The sequence below is a fragment of the Neophocaena asiaeorientalis genome, unplaced genomic scaffold (assembly GCF_003031525.2).
Source record: "Neophocaena asiaeorientalis asiaeorientalis breed wild unplaced genomic scaffold, Neophocaena_asiaeorientalis_V1.1 scaffold127, whole genome shotgun sequence".
NCBI classification, from domain to species: domain Eukaryota; kingdom Metazoa; phylum Chordata; class Mammalia; order Artiodactyla; family Phocoenidae; genus Neophocaena; species Neophocaena asiaeorientalis.
The window spans coordinates 622,395-641,222 of record NW_020175414.1 but is presented as its reverse complement, the minus strand read 5'-3'; the positions used below and the strand labels follow the sequence as shown (position 1 = coordinate 641,222).

At 35.1% G+C, this 18,828-nt stretch overlaps 1 pseudogene; it reads right to left on the bottom strand.

Moving 5' to 3' along the window:
- Positions 1-16,530: 16,530 nt before the first annotated feature.
- On the bottom strand, positions 16,531-17,534 carry LOC112414645 (breakpoint cluster region protein pseudogene; annotated as a pseudogene).
- Between the last annotated feature and the right edge of the window lie 1,294 nt (positions 17,535-18,828).

Genomic DNA, 18,828 nt, shown 5'->3' with positions numbered 1-18,828 from the left:
AAAACCACATTCACAGAAAGATAGACAAAATGAAAAGAAAGAGGACTATGTATCATATGGAGGAACAAGATAAAACCCCAGAAAAAGAATTAAATGAAATGGAGATACGCAACATTCCAGAAAAAGAATCCAGAATAATGATAGTGAAGATGATCCAGGACCTTGGAAAAAGAATGGAGGCAAAGATCGAGAAGATGCAAGAAAAGTTCAACAAAGACCTAGAAGAATTCAAGAGCAAACAAACAGAGATGAACAATACAGTAACTGAAATGAAAAATACACTAGAAGGTATCAATATCAGAATAACTGAGGCAGAAGAATGGATAAGTGACCTGGAAGACAGAATGGTGGAACTCACTGCCACAGACAGAATAAAGAAAAAGGAATGAAAAGAAATGAAAACAGCCTAAGAGACCTCTGGGACAACATTAAACACATCAACATTCACATTATCGGGGTGGCAGCAGAAGAGAGAGAGAAAGGACCTGAGAAAATATTGAAGAGATTATAGTCAAAAACTTCCCTAACATGGGAAAGGAAAGAGTCAATCAAGTCCAAAAAGTGCAGAGATTCCAAGGCAGCATAAACCCAAGGAGAAACATGCTGAGGCACATAGTAATAAAATTGACAAAAATTAAAGACAAAGAAAAATTATTAAAAGCAACAAGGGAAAAACAACAAATAATACAAAAGGGAACCCCCATAAGGTTAACAGCTGATTTCTCAGCAGAAATTCTACAAGCCAGAAGGGAGTGGCATGATATATTTAAAGTAAAAAAAGGGAAGACATTACAACCAAGATTACTCTACCAATCAGGGATCTCATTCAGATTTGATGGAGAAATCAAAAGCTTTACAGACAAGCAAAAGCTAAGAGAATTCAGCAGCACCAAGCCCGCTCTACAACAAATGCTAAAATAACTTCTCTAAGTGGGAAACACAAGACAAGAAAAGGACCTACAAAGACAAACTCAAAACAATTAAGAGAATGGTAATAGGAACATACATACAGATTATTACCTTAAATGTGAATGGTTTAAATGCTCCAGCCAAAAGACACAGGCTCGCTGAATGGATACAAAAGCAAAACCCATATATATGCTATCTACAAGAGACCTACTTCAGACCTAGGGACACATGCAGACTGAAAGTGAGGGGATGGAAAAAGATATTAGATGCAAATGGAAATCAAAAGAAAACTGGAGTAGCAATACTCATATCAGGTAAAATAGACTTTAAAATAAAGAATGTTACAAGAGACAAGGAAGGACACTACATAATGATTAAGAAAATATAACAATTATAAATATATATGCACCCAACATAGGAGTACCTCAATACATAAGGCAAATGCTAACAGCTATAAAAGAGAAAATTGACAGTAACACAGTAATAGTGGGGGAGTTTAACACCTCACTTCCACCAATGGACAGATCATCCAGACAGAAAATTAATAAGGAAACACAACCTTTAAATGACACAATAGACCAGATAGATTTAATTGATATTTATAGGACATTCCATCTGAAACCAACAGATTACATTTTCTTCTCAAGTGCACATGGAACATTCTCCAGGCTAAATCACATCTTGGGTCACAAATCAAGCCTTGGTAAATTTAAGAAAATTTAAATCATATCAAGCATCTTTCTGACCACAATGCTATAAGATTAGAAATCAATTAAAAGGGAAAAAAAAACATAAAAAACACAAACACATGGATGCTAAACAATATATTACTAAATAACACAGAGATCACTAAAGAAATCAAAGAGGAACTCAAAAAATATGTAGAGAAAATGACAATGAAAACACGATGACCCCAAACCTATGGGATACAGCAAAAGAAGTTTTAAGAGGGAAGTTGATAGCAATACAATCTTTTCTCAAGAAACAAGAAAAATCTCAAATAAACAATGTAACCTTACACCTAAAGGAACTAGAGAAAGAAGAACAAACAAAACCCAAAGTTAATAGAAGGAAAGAAATCATAAAGATCAGAGCAGAAATAAATGAAATAGAAACAAAGAAAACAATAGCAAAGATCAATAAAACTAAAAGCTAGTTCTTTGAGAAGATAAAATTGAGAAACCTTTAGCCAGACTCATCAAGAAAAAGAGGAGAGGACTGAAATCAATAAAATTAAAAATGAAAAAGAAGTTACTGCAGAAATACAAGCATCATAGGAGACTATTACAATCAACTCTCTGCCAATAAAATGGACAACCTGGAAGAAATGGACAAATTCTTAGAAAGGTATAACCTTCTAAGGATTAATCTCTAAAATATATAAATAGCTCATGCAGATCAATATTTAAAAAAAAAAAACTACCCAATCAAAAAATGTGCAGAAGACCTAAATAGACCTCTTTCTCCAAAGAAGACATATGGATGGCCAAGGGGCACATAAAAAGCTGCTCAACATCACTAATTATTAGAGAAATGCAAATCAAAACTACAATGAGGTATCATCTCACACTGGTTAGAATGGGCATCATCAGAAAATCTACAAACAACAAATGCTGGAGAGGGTGTGGAGAGAAAGGAACCCTCTTGTACTGTTGGTGGGAATGTAAATTGATACAGCCACTATGGAGAACAGTATGGACGTTCCTTAAAAAACTAAAAATAGAATTACCATATGACCCAGCAATCCCACTACTGGGCATATACCCAGAGAAAACCATAATTCAAAAAGACACATGCACCCCAGGGTTCATTGAAGCACTATTTAAAATAGACAGGTCATGGAAGCAACCTAAATGCCCATCAACAAATGAATGGATAAAGAAGATGTGGTACATATACACAATGGAATATTACTCAGCCATAAAAAGGAACAAAATTGGGTTATTTACAGAGACATGGATGGACCTAGAGTCTGTCATACACAATGAAGTAAGTCATAAAGAGAAAAACAAATACTGTATATTAACACATACATGTGGAATCTAGAAAAATGGTACATATGAAGCAGTTTGTAAGGCAGAAATAGAGACACAGATGTAGAGAAAAAATGATGGACACCAAGGTGGGAAATGTGGGGGTGGTTGCGGTGGTGGTGGTGGGATGAATTGGGAGATTGGAATTGACATATATACAGTAATATGTATATAATAGATAACTAATAAGAACCTGTGTATAATTAATTAATTAAATTTAATTTTTAAAAAAGTTCACATAACATTTCCTGGCACACATCGTCCTGAAAAATATAATGCACAAAAACAAGCATTGTTGTCTTGTTGTCAACATCGGTCGACCCGTCAACCTGAATTGCATACCATGGTGACTCTTTAATCCTCTCTAACAATTGTACCTCAATATCCTCTGCTATTTCATCAATTCATCTAATTATGATGCTAGCAGAAAGAATATGTGCTACCTTTTGAACTGCAGCCTCTCCTAAAATTTCACTACAAATGTCCTTAGCAGCAGGCAGGATCAACTCTTCACCAGTAGTAAAGGTCTTCTCAGCTTTAGCAATGCGGTTAGCCACTAAGAATGATGCTCTCAGTGCAGATACATTTGATGAAGTGGTGGCCTTCAATAATTGCATCTGTTCTTTGTGTTCACTTTTTTTTCTTTTGAAAAACTCTGAAGGCTTGTCTTTTAATGCAAGGTGTTCCATCTCCATGTGGCAAAGGAGTTTTGGTGGTTTCATGGCTTCGTTGGGTAGCCAGTTTCCACATATTATACAAAGCAGCCTTAAGTTCCATATATATGTGTTAGCATATGGTATTTGTCTTTCTCTTTCTGACTTACTTCACTCTGTATAACAGGCTCTAGGTCTATCCACCTCATTACAAATAGCTCAATTTCATTTTTTTTATGGCTGAGTAATATTCCATTGTATATATATATGCCACATCTTCTTTATCCATTCATCCGATGATGGGCACTTAGGTTGTTTCCATCTCCGGGCTATTGTAAATAGAGCTGCAATGAACATTTTGCTACATGACTCTTTTTGAATTATGGTTGTCTCAGCGTATAGGCCCAGTAGTGGGATTACTGGGTCATATGGTAGTTCTATTTGCAGTTTTTTAAGGAACCTCCATACTGTTCTCCATAGTGGTTGTACCAATTCACATTCCCACCAGCAGTGCAGGAGTGTTCCCTTTTCTCCACAGCCTCTCCAGCATTTATTGATTCTAGATTTTTTGATGATGGCCATTCTGACTGGTGTGAGATGATATCTCATTGTAGTTTTGATTTGCATTTCCTTAATGATGTTGAGCATTCTTTCATGTGTTTGTTGGCAGTCTGTATATCTTCTTTGGAGAAATGTCTATTTAGGTCTTCTGCCCATTTTTGGATTGGGTTGTTTGTTTTTTTGTTATTGAGCTGCATGAGCTGCTTGTAAATTTTGGAAATTAATCCTTTGTCAGGTGCTTCATTTGCAAATATTTTCTCCCATTCTGAGGGTTGTCTTTTGGTCTTGTTTATGGTTTCCTTTGCTGTGCAAAAGCTTTGAAGTTTCATTAGGTCCCATTTGTTTATTTTTGTTTTAATTTCCATTTCTATATGGAATTTAAGAAAAAATATATCATGAAGTACCTAGGGGCAAGACAGGAATAAAGACACAGACCTACTGGAGAACGGACTTGAGGATATGGGGAGGGGGAAGGCTGAGCTATGACAAAGCGAGAGAGAGGCATGGACATATATACACTACCAATCGTAAGGTGGATAGCTAGTGGGGAGCAGCTGCATAGCACAGGGATATCAGCTTGGTGCTTTGTGACCGCCTGGAGGGGTGGGATAGGGAGGGTGGGAGGGAGGGAGATGAAAGAGGGAAGAGATATGGGGACATATGTATATGTATAACTGATTCACTTTGTTATAAAGCAGAAACTAACACACCATTGTAAAGCAATTGTACCCCAATAAAGATGTTAAAAAAATAAAAAAGCAGCCTTGGAGAATGTGAATCACCTGTTGCAATGAACCCATAATTTAAGTAGGACTCTTGTTTTTTTTCCTTTAAATGCAGCTTTCTTTTTATTGGCAGTCTTAGAGTCTTCTGCTCTCTCATCATTGGGTCTTTCCCCATTTTCAAAGAAGCTCTCCAGTGACATTTTTTTTTTTTTACTTATTATGGCTAGGGTTAGCTTGTGGGCTTACCAAAACTGTGACTGAGACAAGTATGCAGTGTGGGAAAGAGGCACGGACAGAAGTGGTAAATAAATTAATGGGCAGTGGGTCACATGCAGACTAAAATAAGTGTCGGGTTCTGTCTTAAAACCTGCCAGCAGATGCATCTGTACAATTGAATGCATCTGTACATCAACTCACTTGCACTTTAGAGCCTGCCACCAGATGCAGCTTGTCACTTGCCACTCACTGATAGGGTTTTGATATGAGTCTGCAAGCAATTTATTTATTATGGTCTCTGTGTAGTCACACCTCTCTGCTAATGATATCTGTATTTGCAGCCACTCCCCAGCACTAGCATCACCGCCTCAGCTCCACCTCAGATCATCAGGCATTAGATTCTCATAAGGAACGAACAACCTAGGTCTCTTGCATGTGCAGTTCACAGCAGGGTTCGCACGTCTGTGCGAATCTAACGTCGCTGCTGATTTGACAGGAGGTGGAGCTCAGGAGGTTATGTGAGCAACAGGGAGCAGCTATAATGCAGATGAAACTTCACTTGCTCTCCTGTCACTCACCTCCTGCTGTGTGGCCTGGTTCCTAACAGGCCACGGACCGGTACTTGTCCATGGCCCAGGGGTTGGGAACGCCTGACTTAGAAGGCTGGTCATTTCAAATGACAGCAAATGAGAGTTTTATAATAAGTTCAGGATGCAAGACAAGCTCCTATCACATAGGTCTTATGATTCAGTTTATGACCTTCTAACACCCAAAGATGTTTAAGGTATCAGTGTGAATAAATGTGCAATGTGTAGTTTCTTTCTAGCAAATCCTAGCAAGGGAGTTGCAATGCAGACCCATTTAGAGTTCTAGAATAAGTTTGTGTTTTCAGTGGAATACACTTTTTTTTCCATTTGAAAAATTACTTATTTCAACCTCTGCTGAACCCAGCTGTTGAATTTTTCATTTCAGTAACTGTACATTTAAACTTTAGAATTTCTATTTTTTTTGGTTTCTCATTTTCTATTGAGGTGAACTATTTCCCGATTCATCATTTATTCTTTAATTCCTTGAACAGACTTTAAGTTGGGAGGGGGGAATATTTATAATAGATGATTTGAAACTTTTGTCTGCTAAGTTCAACATCTGGACCTACTTAGAATCAGTTCCTATCATCTGCCTTTTTTTTCTTTAATGAGTATGGATGACATATACTTATTTCTTTTTTGTATCTTTTGATATCTTGTTAAAAATGTAATATAGTAATTCTGGATTCTGAATTTCCCCTTTAGGATTTTGTAGCTGCTATTTCATTGCTTGTAATTTGCTTAGATTTTAATTGTAAAATTTTTCTTCCCTGTAGTGTACAGCTGGTGTTGATTTTGCTTGGATTTTTTAAGTTATTCTCTTCTTTTTAAAAAATTAAATAAAGACTATTTTTTTTAAATTTAAGGTTGGCTTCCTAGTGGTTGTCATATTTTCTGCATGAGTTAGTGATTAGCCAATGATTTGGACATTGGATATGCTCAAAGTCCTCATGCCTTCAACCCTCTGCTGGTTGGGCAAAAGTGCTGCAGACCCCAGCTACACTTACCTGAATATTTTTTATGAATAAACATTTCACAATTTGATGTTTCTCTTATGTCAGTTTCTAGAACCCCAAAATGGTTGTTTCAGACAATTTTTTCCAGTTTTATTCTTGATTTTTTGAGAGAAGATTTACTAATATCTGAATTCTGCCATAGACAGAAATCACAACTCTTCATTGACTTTTACTCTTCACCATGTGCAGGAATCAAGAGATCTTAACCATTAAATGGAAATAAATGAATTTATTTCTTGATTAAAACACTGGTTTTTGAGATTCTTAAACATAATGTGAATAGAAAAGATACAAGCAAATAAATATCATTTCAACTCACTGATTGCTTTATTTCATTTGCATTACTGGAATTTTACTGATCCCTACACAAATCTGCTTACTAAGTTTCCTCTAAAACAATTTGCTAATCTTGAACCCATTACATGCTCAACAATGAGACTGTTGGAACAACAGCATTCTGGACTACTAATTGTTCCAATTCACAGAAGAAATAGGGTGAAAACAAAAATGTAGGGTGAGGTCTATGGAATCAGATCAATTCTGGAGATTGCTATAATCATGGTGAAGGAAGTGGTCAACTGAAATGTAAAAAGACAGAAGCTATGTATAAAATAGAAGAAAGGTAGGAAAGACATAGTGATAAAAATTCAGGGAGAAGTGAGTTGTTGAGATCCATGTTTGCAGAAACTTACTTCTGGGAGTGCTGCTTAGTTAGGTGAGGCAAATTAAGTTCCCACAGTTTTAATTGACCTTAAAGTCAGAGTCTTTTGGACTTTTGCAACCATAAGCGTAGAGTATGCTAGGCACATTTGTGACACATCGGAGTATGTATTTTCCAGAAAATCTAGCTAAAAGTCAAAAAACAGCCAATTTATCTTTTAAAGTTGCCTTGGCACTTGGTAAAATATCGGTTTACATTTAATACATATACACAACTGTAACTTGTCCCTTATCACTTCAAAATTTTAATATTACATATAAAGTACTAAACTATAGAAGCCATAACTACCAGTTAATTTGAACTCATAAGAGGTATCTGAAGGGTAACTCACTGACATAAAAATTGCCCAATTTAATACAGTATTACATGTATCACAATGAAATAAGTTGTATTCTATAGTATAAGTAAAAGCACAAGCATGAAGCAAACTTTGTTCCATACAGGGCATAAAATGATTCATATTTTATTAATACCAGGTAAATCCAGGTGATATAGACTGATAAAATTTCAAACATAAAGTATTATAATAATTATGTGAGAAACTTCTATAATTGTTAAGAAGCTTTAAGATTACCTATGTAAAAAGCATGGTTGTCATTATCTTGGTTTCCAGGGACACAGCACAGAACTTGACAGAGATTCTCTACTGTTTTTTATCAGTCTGAGCACATTTATGACCTCCTACTCTTTTTTTTTGGGGGGGTTGATTAGCTTCTTGTGAGTTAGACTCCAAGGGGCTAGAGTACAGTTAATCCCCTTTATATTGTCAATCAACTACCAATTTGATGTCTTCATAAGTGTTAAGTGCTCAAGGAAATCACTTAAAGGTCAAAAACAATGCCATTCTAAAATGCAATTAAAAGTGTGTGTTTCCTATTCCCTTGTTTAAAATAGCCTCTGTGAGACTTGTTTTCTACTGCAACTACAAAATTACTCAATTTGAAAGATGACCTTAAATTTTTACAATATTCCTTTTCCTTTAACAGCAACATTTAGAAAGGTTTATTTTTTAGGAATAAATTAAGCACACATTTGGTAAAGGTAACATCAAACTGGCTTATGTGGCAATGAAGAAGCAGCAGGGCATAAGAAATCAATGTGTATTTAGCTTCCATCTTTATGTTCCTCACTCCTTGCCGTTTTTCTTTCTTTTTCTTTTTTTTTTTTTGATAGAGGCTAAGTAAATAAATAAGTAAATATAGTAATCACTCAGAGTCACTTATGACAAGGACTCTAGAAACACAGAGAAACATAGGCATTTAAAGGATTATTTTTTCTGTTTATCTCACTTTTTGTGCCAATGTTTTGATAGTCCTTTCACTCTTGACTAAGATGACTTTACAAAGTAAGAAAAAAGACTTATTTCCCCAAATGGCAGGATCTTCCTGTATTTTACAATGTTAAAGCTTGCAAATACGAAATTCACTGTATATAAATTGCTTATACAGAAACCACTTGACCTCTGAGATTGTGTCAAGATGTAGTATTTCCTCAGGGGAAAAATTGCTCTTGTAAGTACTAGTCGCTAAAATAGTGAGTTTATGGTGGGAAACAATTATATTTACTGTAAGTACTACAAACATCTATCACAGTAGTTTGCCTATAATAACTGCTCAGTGAACGAATAAATAATTGAATAGTTGGTTTCTTATATGGCTAATCAATTATTATGAATTATTTTCCCTCACAAAATGCCACAAAATAAATAAAAAATGATTTGAAAGATTTCAAACCTTCAAGAATTATAAGAATGAGAAATAACATAAATGATTTAAAGGTATCTACAAAATACCAGAAGTTAAGGAAAGCAGATGGTTAAGTTATAACTAGCAGAGGGAAAGTTTGAGCCCTCAATTTGGGGTATGAGGTGGGACAGAAAATTTAATACTGATCAGACTGTTTCACATCACAGAGCACTGGAGAGATGGGATGAAAGGGTGGACCCAAAGGTTGGAAAATCATACTTGAATGTTTGTGAAAAAACAATCATGTATATGCTTATAATCTTACTATGCTTTGGACAGTGAGAATTACAAGCAAAGGGTATGTATGGCTGCTGGGTTATGCCATTAAAGATAAGGTGCATGACCTCCACTTCCCTTTTTCTTTAACATTGGCAGGAATGCAAGCATGGTGGTGAAACACCTTAATCCATGAAGCCACCAAACCAACACAGCAAGAGAAGAAAATAAATGTTTATATTTTATATATTTTAGTTCTCTATCACTGCAGCAAATCCTATACCTTAATTAATATAACCATGAAAAAAGAACTGGATATAGAATTTATACAGAATATTCAAGGGTTGTGAAAAATATTATTTTAAAGACTAGATCATATAATTTATATTGTAGAGTAATGGAAAACCAGATAGTCCAGGTAGCTGGAGGTGAGATTCAATTCTTAAAACTCAAACAAATATGCAGACAATGTAGTAAAGAAGCAGGAGTAAGGTTCTTAGTAGTGATAACATTAAAATAATATACAAGGAGGAATATGCTACTTTTTAATATATTATTGGAAGAGAAGAGAGTTTTAAATATGAAAGCTTAGGGGATCTTGAAATTACAGAGACCTGAATAGTGGCAAGAACACTAATAAAATGTTGAGAGTGGAATTAATAATTTAGCATTTTTAGTTCTAATTGCTACTGCAGACATTTGGAAGAGAGATGGTGGTGTCTTGCACCACGGAGTGGTAGGAATAAAATTTAATATATAGTTTGGAAGCAAATTCTAAAGAACTTACTGTGGAATTAGATATGGGGTATGAGGGAAGGGCAAAATAAAAGATGATCTGATGGGCAAAGGGTGATGCCACTTATTGAGATTTGAAAGGTCAGGTGATAGAAGATGGGACATGGTAGAGGGGAAATAAGAGTCATTAATTCTCCTTACATATTATTAAGTATTAAATGTGTAGCCAAAACAACTGTGTCTTAGTCCATTAAGGATGCTGTGACAAAAACTGTAGACTGGGTGACTTAACTATAACAGAAATTTATTTCTCAGAGTTCTAGAGGCTGGAAGTCAGAGATCAGGGGGCCAGCACAGTCAAATGAGGGCTTTCTTTTTGGTCACAGATTTTTCCTTGTGTTCTCACATAGCAGAAGGGGGCAAGGAACCTATCTTAGGCCTCTTCTTATAGCAGGGGGCTCTACTCCCATTCATGAGGGCTCTACCCTCATGACCCAATCATCTCCAAAAGGCCTCACCTCCTAATGCCATGACCTTGGGCATTAGGTTTAATGTTAATATTATTAAGATTAATGTTTAATGTTAATATGAATTTTGGGGTGACACAAAAATTCAGACCATAGCAAACCAGAAATTTTAAAATGATAAGACTAAGCTACAGGGAATAATATAACAGATTAGTAAAAATGGAGTAAATTAGTAAAAAAAAAAAAAAAACAACTCATGATTAATTTGGAGAAGAGAGAGCTGTCCCTAAACCAATTGCATTTTGCTCAGAAAATATTATCAGTGAAGCTCTGACCTGAAATTCCCAAAGACATGGAACATAATATGAGTGGAGAAACCACATAATAAGGATACAGACCAGGCTCTATACAAACCAATGCTCCAAGAAATTGAATAATTCCCCTTGGTCCTAGAGAAATGCTGATAAATTATTAGAGGAGTTTGAAGGATATTTAGTGTATTCACTATTGTTATGTAAATCCGTGGTGAATTTTCGAAGCCAACATCCTGAAATAATTGTAGAAATGAATAAAAGATTGGGAAAAATATTATATAGATTTATATTTGAAATGGAAAATCAGAAGTCATAATTCTACATTTGTAGAATATGGATAATAGTAGTATTTTATTTTTTTTAATTTATTTACTTTTTTATTTGGAAACTTTTTATTCGGCCATGCTGTGCGGCATGCAGGATCTTAGTCACCCAACCAAGAATCAAACCTGTGCGCCCTGCCATGGAAGCATGGAGTCTTAAACACTGGACTGCCAGGGAAGTCCCACCAGTGCTATTTTAAAAATCAAATAATAAAAATCAACCAGAAATATCCTCCAATAACATCTGAAAATATTTATAGAGATTAATCATAGAAATGTAGAATTGATATGTTTCTATCATCTCTGGAAATGTATCATGTAATTAAAATTGATCTCAACATATTTAATTCATACAATAGCTTATATAGCAAGGAAATAAAGAGACATGCTACCTTAATTGATAGAATTAAGCTAAAGGATATTTTGAACTCTAAAACTGTAAGTAATTCCAAGTCAGAGTGCTCTATAATAAGAATATGTTGTCGATACCTACCTGTATATGCCTTTTGTTGGTTTTTGTGAGGTGTTTCTCTTGAATAAAAAATGCCAACTTATTTATTTATAACTTTTCCAGGTGAATCACAGCCTTTTACAAAATATGATGTCCTATGAGGTTTGCTGTTTTTAAGTGCATGTAGATTAAAAATGCTAAACAAATCCATCATGGACTACAATAGAGAATTGCATTCACGGTATACGAGGTCTTAAGGTCAAAAGCCAGATGATACCACGAGAAATTTCAGAGAGAAGAGGAGCTTTTTCTGTTTATGTTAAAGCTCTTGCTTATCATTTTGGATTTCCTAGAATTTTTAATAAAGTTGGTGTGTGAGTTACTGAAGTAAACATTTTTTTTTAATGATTTGATACGATGATCTTTCTTACAGTGTATCTGTGTTTACCATTTTTATGCCATTGTGACTCTATATATCCTTTATTTCATCACTCCCTTGGTGCTGCAGCTTATTTTTCAAGTTAACTAAAAGCACTAGCAAAGAAACAAAGAAAGTGTTGTAATCTTCTGACCCTCGTGCTGACAGTTCCATATATTTTGAAGTAAATAAAGATATGGAATCGGGATTATGAAACAAGCATGCACTTCAGAGAAATGTTTCATAAATTTATTGCGTGACTGTGTAGTGCAACTGCCATAGCTTTTGATGGACAAGGACATATATCTGGAAAATGAAACAAAGATAGTGGCTCACTGTAATTCAAAGATAATAACTACTAGAAGATACAACTGTTCAGAAAACATGAGATTATTTGTTTCCCAGGGATTTATTAATTCGATGTATTTTAATCCTTGTCTGCTATAAAAGAATATTGTCACTCAGATGATGGGGTCTCACTCATTTTGTGAAGTGTTCAGATCATCTTTTTCATTTATATCTGAAATTCATCCAGCAGTTGGAAAAAGGCCCCTGCTGCACAGCAGTCAGTCACATACAATGAATGTGAGAGCCCATGTCCAGTCTTCAAATGTCACCACATTGCCATCTTACTGTGAATGACTGAAATTTATTTCCCGTTAGTGGTGCTGAAAATTGCCACAGGTTTCTACAGTTTATAATGTATTGTCTAAACTGAAAACATTTCCCAGATTGAATTGACCTTTTAGAAAACAGCGCTTTCATCCTCAAAATGCAGGACTGTTGCAATATTTTATTTAAAAGGTTATTTAGTTATAAAACTTGGAGAAAGGGTAAGGAATTAGAACTAAGTCTATCTGTCCATATAATGCACTGTTGTCAAAAAATGCAAAACAAAGACAACTGATTGCAAAGACAACCCAAATGCTACTGAGAATAGTGCACTGAGGAAACCACATCTTTCCTGTCTCAATAGAAAGGAGCAACACAAGGAGTGAAGGCCTTTTTCATCCTGTACTTTTAATTAGTCTATCATTTTGTTCATTTTGTTATCAAAGAGGGAGGGGAACATTGTGAAGTCTGTTGGATTTCTCTAAAGAAAATACAAGTCTTAGAAAATGTATCCACAATGTTGTGTTAGTTTAAAAAAAAAAAAAAAGAAAGAAAGAAAAGAAAAGAAAATGTATCCACAGAGCAGAGTACCTCCTTTTCATCCTAATGTGTGTGTGTGTGTGTGTGTGTGGCGGGGAGGGGGGAGATAAAAGGCATAATAAAAAACACATAGGAAGAAATATTAAGAATGTATCAAAAACAATTATTTCACTAGGTGAACAAATAAGTAAAGGAAAACAAAATTTGAATAGCCCAAGTAACTTAAATGAATTTGACTTTATGTGGTTTTACCACAAATATGGTTTGAGGTTAGAAGAAAAAATACAACAAATCATCCAAAATCATAGAGAGACTACTTGATAAAATATAGCCAAATTGAAAATCTTCTCCTATTTTCTCTTTTTTTCACTTTCTTTTCTCCAAACACTTGGTTGTTGACCATGGTGAGAGAATGGAGTATGTCCTGAGTCAAATATTTTAAATAACAAAATCTCAAAGAAATTTTTAAAGTATTTTAAATGTACTGAATACTAAAACTAAGTTAAAATTTTTAAAAAGGTCCTTTAATATTCAGAAGACATGAGAACTTCTTAGTATTTTAGGATCATTTTTTATAAACATAATTACAATTGAATCATCATAGAACTAAAGTCCATTGTATTTCACTGGAATTTCCGTTTTATCCTTCCTGAAAGAAAGAAAATACTCCTTTTCCTGAGCCTTTGTATTGCATTTCCTTCAGTCCTATGCCCTACAGTTTCATGAATGCATTTGTGTCACTATTAGAACTCTGGTTGTTATCTCTTTAGAGGCAGAAATATATCTCCCTGTTTGGTTTGATTTCAAAAGCACAGAGCAAACATGTGACTCAGATAAAAATTGATAATGGTGAAGTTGATGACAATAATTGTGACTTCAGTAAAAAGTTCATGAAAGAACTTCTTAAAGATCAATATAATATTGATATGTTAGGTAAATTAGGTAATAAATAACTACTGTCATAATTGCATGTACACTAAAGAACAGTATCAATTAACATTGAGCTAATATTACATGCAATCATTTAAAGTTTTTTGGAACTAGCTTTTAATCACATATAAAACTAGCCACTTACATGACTGATATAATTTTTAGGGAACTCAGGGGCCATGTAGGTTAGTTTCTATAAAAATATCTGTTTATTTGGTCAGTGTCTTCAAAACTTTACTAGAGATAAGAAATAATCTTCTATATGAGAAAGTAGATTATTAAACAGCTCTAACTCATGTAATAAATAACATGTTTTGAATACCCACTTCCTGCTTAAACACTGTATTAGGTACTTTTATACAAGCTTTCATTGTATTCACATTAAGTATTTTTAAACCATGGAGAAATTTATTTTAAGATCTTGCCTGTATACTATATTAAGTTTATTTCATGGCGGGGGATCATCTCTTTTAATATTTCCACTTGTTATTTATTTTTCTCTTTATTTACTCATTTATGCTAAATATTTGAAGGTGTTAAAACTGTATACTTAGACTTGGTAAGAAAGCTGTACTGAAGAGGATTTTTACTGAAGTAAATGAAGCAAAATTTAAAAATTGCTAAATAAAAATATGAGTAATAATAATCTAAAGGCAACAAAATGAACATAGTTAAGACAATTTTGACAATCTAAAATTAAAAAATAATTAATCATGCAGGATATGATGCAAAAAAGAGTAAAACATATGGAAATTATGTTTAAAGCACAGTCAATTCTTAGAGTGATAGTACTTATAGAAGCATTAAAAAAATGCAGATGAGATGAAATTGAGAAGTAACTAATGACAAGGAAATTATAGAAGAAAGTTTCCTATATTTGACATGGTTCATGAGACTTCATTATGGAATGGCTACTCTGAGTGTTAAGTAGATGTAAAAGTAGAATGTAAAAGACATACCCAGATCGCAATACAAAATATATCCCAAAGCAAATCAAGAATGAAGCTCTTTTTTTTTGAAAGGAAAAAATAGTGAAAATGTGGAGATTCTCACATGCAGTGCTTGATTCTAGAAAACAATGCAGTAGTATCACTGAAGGTATAAAGTAAAAAAGATACTGAATACAGTTTTCTGTACTCAGCCAAACTAGGGTCAGTGTTTAAGAGTAAAAACAAAATTAACCTAATAACTTTCCCTAGGAGACTTACTACAATTTTCCCTACAGCAAAACTAAGAAAAAAAAATCAAGATAAAAATTGTGAACTATAATAAATAATATTACCGACAGATAGCAACAATATATTTAGTTAATTCTAAATCAATATTGACTCATAATGCAAAGTAATTGACAATCTAGGTATAAAAGTCAAGATGCTTGCAAGAAGGGGGGGGAAGAGAACATTATTGTCCTTTTGTGGGGAGGATACAGGCCATGACTAATAACATATTTTGATAGAAAAAAATGAAGTTTTCAATTGTGTTTAGATAGATAAGAGTAAACATCAGTGACACAATAGAGGAGTATTAACACACAAAATAAAATAAGAATATAAATTTTGGGGCTTCCCTGGTGGTGCAGTGGTTGAGAGTCCGCCTGCCGATGCAGGACACTCAGGTTCGTGTCCCGGTCTGGGAAGATCCCACATGCCGCAGAGCGGCTGGGCCTGTGAGCCATGGCCGCTGAGCCTGCGCATCTAGAGCCTGTGCTCTGCAATGGGAGAGGCCACAACAGCGAGAGGCCCGCGTACCACAAAAATAAAATAAAAGAATATAAAGTTTGAAAACAAAATTTTTAAGTACATTTCTTAGAGTATCTTTAATGAAGATTTGTTGGTGATAATCTCAGTCGGTGGTGAAGGAATTTTTGGTTATCTAAAAACCCCTACATTTTACCTTTTTTTTTTCCATGAAGCAGCAGCAATGTTTACTCAACACAGGATAGATAGTGAGGGAATTTGGTCTTGTTCCCTTCCCCCCGGGACAGTTCATATCGATGAGCAATCCAGTGGAAATCTTTTAAACTCTGGTAAGTTCAGAAAAACCCCTCCCTTTGCCTTGTCCTAGCCGCCTGCAGTCTGAGACCTGTTGGTTTAGGGTGTTCTCTGATGGAAGCATGGAAAATTACAGTCTAAAACCAGCACAGAGCTTGCAGGCCCACAGGGTATCCAGAGTTGCCTAGGCCACTTGGCTCTTTGCCTTGGGTAATTGTCTCTTGGTAGAAGGTCCAGACCTTAGGGGGGTGGCTCAATTAATCCTTAGGAAGGTTCAGTTCCTGCTCTGCAGTTGGCCCATTTTGCCAGGTTTCTAGGCTATTCTGCCTGAATCTTGGAGATGGATTTGGAGTCTTCACCAAAGCCTTTAGACTTTGATGAAGAATAAGATACTCTGTCTCTTGCTGTGTGGAACAAGGAATGAGCTCCAGATGCAAGGAATACAGCAACACCTGGACCAGGGACATGACTTCCAGAGACCAGCTGTTCTGTAATAAAGATAGACTGGTAGGTTTGGCAGGGAGCTTGATCTCTTTTCTGAGGTCCCAGAGTAGTGTGGGGCTGGAGACCATGACAAAGTTCTGCAGGGACATCTTGTTCACAATTTCATTTTCTGCCACCCTTTACAGGTGGTCCAGAAGGAAGTGACCTCTGGCTTTGAGAGCGACAGTAGCAAGTTAAGCATGTAGATCTCCTTTGCAGCTGGGCTGGAAAGAGGGATGCCCTTGGCTAAGTTGGGGTAGAACTTGTTGGTGAAGACGGGCTCAGGAAGCTAGTGGAAGTAGAACTTCAGCATCCCAGGGATGGTGTTGACTTCTTTCTCCTTCATCTTCGTTGATACATCCTTGTTATTGCCATCAAAGGACACCTTCAGGGCCTGAATGTGATGACCACTCTGGACATGCAATAGATGCCCACTTCCTTCATGTCCTGGTGCTCAATCTCCACCATGCACTGGCTCATGTTGTAGGGCACCTTGGGCCTCTACCTCTTGGTGACCACAGTGACCATGGCAATCTTGACTCTGAGCACTCACTTCTGTTTCAGGAATGAATTCTCTTGGAGCTCAACTCCTCACTGGTGAACTTGAGGGAGAATTTCACTTTAATCCCAATCATGGTGATGATGGTCAGCTGCCACTTTCTGTCCTTCAAGCCATGGAGAATGCAGCTGGAGCCAACCCTTCCCCATGATCCTGTCTGAACTCTCACTGTCCTCCTTGGTGATTTTTGTTTTGTTGTAACACTTTTTGTAGTACACCACCCTCAGTGTCTGGGAGCTTTCCAGCTCAATCTCAAACTTCTTGTTCCAGGTTGGTTAAGCTGTGTCCTTGTAGAGGCACATCTCTGCTTTATTCACAACATTATCCAAAAGATAGATAGATGAAGATAGGTAGGTAGATAGATAGATAGATAGATAGGGTATTTAAATTGATATTTATCTCAAGATTTTGAAGATACTGTTCTATTGTATTTAATTTTTAATGTTGCTGTAAAGTAGCAGTTTGTTTTCATTATTCTGTAGGTTACCAATCTTTCCCCCCCCCACCCCGGCTTACCTTAAGGTCTATTTCTGTTGTTGTTGTTTTTATCTACTATAGTTTCACTAGAATATTTTTGCATGAAGATATTCTTGTTCAGTAATCCTGCTTGAATTAATTTCTTTTCTTAACCTGAGACTTGCATCAAGTCTGAAAAATTCTTAGCCACTACCTCCTCAAATATTACCTACCTCAATTCTTTCATTAGCTCTCTCTGATCCCTTTGAAGAAGACAGACATTTGCCTTTACATTCTATTCTTTGTCTTTTAATTACTATTCCATATCTTCTATTTTTCTTTTTTTTTGTCTCCTGTTCTGCATTTGGATAGCTTCTTAAGATCTAACTTTCATTTTATGAATTTCCTATAGAGTTTTTAAAATATTCACTGAGTTTTAAGTTCAATAATTATATTTTAAAACGTAGAAGCTCTACTTTATTCTTATTCAGATATTTCTGGTTAGTTTTTATTTTAATTTATAAATCACCCAATGTGAAATATTTCATATATACATGCAACAAAATGACTATTGATACTTCACATTGTACACCAAAATAAATTCCAGATGGATTTCAGATAAAAATATGAAAAATAAAAAGAATAAACCTTTTAGAAGAAAACCAGAGAATATCTAGCAACCATGTAGTATGTAAAGAATCTTGAACAGAACAAAAATTCTACTCTTAGAAGTCAAATAATTGGATGATGTTAAAATTAGAACACTACTCATAAAATGGCAGAGGGAAAAGATCCTACAACAAATTAATACAAATCAATGAAAAAGATGCAGCACAACAGAAAAGACAAAGAAGTATTTCACTAAAGTGTATACCCAAATGATCTATAAACCTGTACTCAAATTTGTCATTCCTCAGGAAAATATGTCTCTCTATCTATCTATCTATCTATCTATCTATCTATCTATATTTTTAAAGAAGAATTTTATTTCTAAGTTGGACTGAGTAGTCCATTGCTAGCCAACGGTCCCACAGAGAATAGCCAGAAATGCTAGATAATCACAGAAATTATATTTTTGAAGACATCAGAAAACTATGAAAAATTGGAAGACAAGGAATTAAAATTCCAATGAGAACAGAATCATTTAGAATTGAACTGAAGATTTCC